Source organism: Microcebus murinus, chromosome 3 (genome assembly GCF_040939455.1).
Source record: "Microcebus murinus isolate Inina chromosome 3, M.murinus_Inina_mat1.0, whole genome shotgun sequence".
NCBI classification, from domain to species: Eukaryota; Metazoa; Chordata; class Mammalia; order Primates; family Cheirogaleidae; genus Microcebus; species Microcebus murinus.
The window spans coordinates 110,716,396-110,719,976 of NC_134106.1; positions in this window are offsets into that span (position 1 = coordinate 110,716,396).

A 3,581-nucleotide genomic window follows, 5' to 3' on the forward strand; every position below is an offset into this window, starting at 1 on the left:
CGAAAATAACACAGATATTTGACTTATGCATGGGTTCACAAAATTGCTGTAAAAGCAATTTGACAGATAATTACAACCCAAAATCTGTGTTTGCAAGACTCATAATAAACTTCATAATAAACATAATAAACATAAAACAAGAATTGTCAAAGTGAAATGTCAGAGATATCAACTGTCAAACTTGGTACTTAAGGAAATCAAAAATTTCATACTTAATAGGTTTTCAAAATTGATCACCAATATCTTCCTACTTTTAATTCTAAAAGTTATTAAAAACTTTGCCACTGTAGACATCTCATCAGATAATTTATATATTCAATATTATTCTCTCTGATCCTCCTCTTCTTCTACAAATTCTCTAGGTAAACTCTTCATTTCATGTTATTAATTTAGGTTGATATTTGTTGAGCAGGAGAAAAGTCAAGATCATCAATAAACTTTGTGTTGCTTTTGGGTCCACTTACACATAAAGGAGAAAGATACAAACATCACATAATTGTCAAAGTGTGGCCTTGTATCATGAATGGTTCTTTTTTCCACATAAAATGTACATTTAGGCAGGACTCAAGCATGGATGATCATAAATGATCCTTGTAACCTAAAATATTTGTACCCCCTTAATATTTTGAAATAAAAAAATGTACATTTAAAGCAAAAAAACATACTTGATATAGTCAAGATGTCAGTTTTTTTCCAATTTAATCTATAGATTCAACATAATCTCAATCAAAATTTCAATAAGTTATTTTGTGGATATTGACAGCTTATTCTAAATTTCATATGGAAATGCAAAAGACCCAGAATAGCCAACATAATAGTAAAGAAGAAAAACAAATCTGAAAAAACATATCTCAAAATTATAAGAGCCATATAGACAAACACAGAGCAAACATCATACTGAATAGGGAAAAGTTGAAAGCATTCCCCCTAAGAACTGGAACAAGACAAGAGTGCCCATTGTCACCACTTCTATTCAACACAGTGCTGGAAATCCTAGCCACAGCAATCAGACAAGAGAAGGCAATTAGGGGAGTCCAAATCAGGAAAGAGGAAATCAAACTATTGTTTTTCACTGACTATATGATCATATATACAGAAAATCCCAAAAACTCCACCAAAAGACTTCTGAAATTGATAAACAAATTTAGAAAAGTCTAAGTTTACAAAATAAATGTACACAAATCAGTAGTATTTCTATATGCCAATACAGTCAAAATGCAAGTCAAATCAAAGACTCAGTACCATTCACAATAGCTATAAAGAAAACAAAGGACCTAGGAATATACTTAACCAAAGAGGTGAAAGATCTCTACAAAGAGAACTACAAAACACTGAGGAAAGAAATTGCAGATGACACAAACAGAAAAACATATCATGCTCACAGATTGGTAGAATCAACATTGTTAAAACATCCATACTACTCATGGTGATTTACAGATGCAATGCAATCCCCATCAAAATTCTGATATCTTATTTTACAGATTTAGAAAAAATAATTCTATACTTCATTTGGAACCAGAAAAGAGCCCACATAGACAAAGCAATCTTAAGCAAAATGAATAAATCTGGAGGCAACACATTATCAGGCTTCAAAACATACTACAAGGCTATCGAAAGCAAAACAGCATGGCATTGGCACAAAAGCAGAGACAAAGACCAATGGAACATAAGAGAAACCCCAGATATAAAGCAATCCATATACAGCCAACTGATCTTTGACAAAGCAGACATTATTATACATTGGGGAAAAGAAGCCCTATTCAATAAATGGTGATGGGGAAATTGGATAGCCATAAGCAGAAGAATGAAACAGGATCCATATCTCTCACCACTCACAAAAATTAATTTAAGATGGATAAAAGACTTAACTATAAGGCATGAAACCATAAGAATTCTATAAGAAGATGTAGGAAAAAACTTTTTTAGATATTATCCTAGGGAGGGAAAGGATTTATGAATAAAACCCCAAAGGCAATTATATGAATAGCAATGACAAAAATAAATAAATAAATGGGACTTGATTAAATTAAAAAACTTCTGCACAGCTGAGAAAATAATTAACAGAGCAAATAGACAAACTAAATAATGGGAGAAAATATTCACATGCTATACATCCAATAAAGGGCTAAAAACCAGAATCTACAAAGAACTGAAGCAAGATAAAAACAAGCAACCCCATTAATAGTGAGAAAAATACATGAACAGCAGCTTCTCAAAAGAAGATAGACAAATGGCCAATAAACATATGGAAAAAGTGCTCTACAGCTATACTAATCATCAGGGAAATGCGAATTAAAATCATAATGAGAAATCATCTTACCCCAGTTAGAATTGCTTTTATTAAAAATTCTAAAAACAATAGATGCTGGCTTGGATGCAGAGAGAAACAAATGCTTATACACTATTGGTAGGACTGCAAATTGTTTCAGCCTCTATGGGAAAAATTGTGGATATTCCTCAAAGAATTAAAAGTAGACCTACCATTTGATCCAGCAATCCACTGCTGGGTGTCTACACAAAGGAAAAGAATCGACCCCAGTGCCCATCAATTCATGAGTGTATCAAGAAAATGTGTTATATGTATACCATGGAGTACTACTCAGCCACAAAAAGGATGACTTAATGCCTTTTGCAACAATTTGGATGAAACTGAAGACCATTATCCTAAGTGAAATATCTAAAGAATGGAAAAATACCACAAGTGCTCCCTATTAAATTGAAACTAACTGATGAGTACACACATGCACAGAAGGAAGTAAAACTCATTGGAAAGCAATCAGGGGGGAGGCAGGAGGAGAGCATGGGTGAAAACCTGCCTAACAGGTACAATGAACACTATTTGGGTGACAGGCACACTTATAATCCTGACTCAAGCTTTAGAAAAACATTTGTACCCCTTTAATATTTTAACCAAGAAAATTTGTACCCCCTTAATATTTTAAAATTAAAAAGGAACAAAATAGAAAGCCTGGAGAAGACCCATGTAAATATAGTCAACTGATCTTGAGAAACAAGCAAAAGCAATACAATGTAGAAAAGATAGTCTTTTAGACAAATGATGGTGGTACAACTGGACATCCACATCAAAAACAATGAATCTAAATACAGATTTACACCCCTCACAAAAATAACTCAAAATGGATCATGACTCTAAATGTGCAAGGAAAAGCTACAAAACTCCTAAAGAATAATTTAGGAGAAACTGTAGCCTGTGGTCCCCAACCCTCCAGGCCACAGACCATGAGGCATCTGTGGCCTGTTAGGAACTGGGCCACTCAGCAGGTGGTGAGTAATGGGCAAGTGGATCTTCGTCTGTATTTGCAGCCACTTCCCATGGCTCGCATCACTGCCTAAGCTCCACCTCCTGTCAGATCAGTGGTGGCATTGGACTCTCACAGGAGCAGGAACCCCACTGTAAACTGCGCATGTGAGGGATCTAGGCTGTGCTCCTACTGAGAATGTAATGCCTGGTGGTCTGAGGTGGAGCTGAGGCGGCGATGCGAGTGCTGGGAGCGGCTGCAAATGCAGAGTATGACTAGCAGAGAGGTTTGACTGCACAGTGAATGTGATGGGCTTGAATC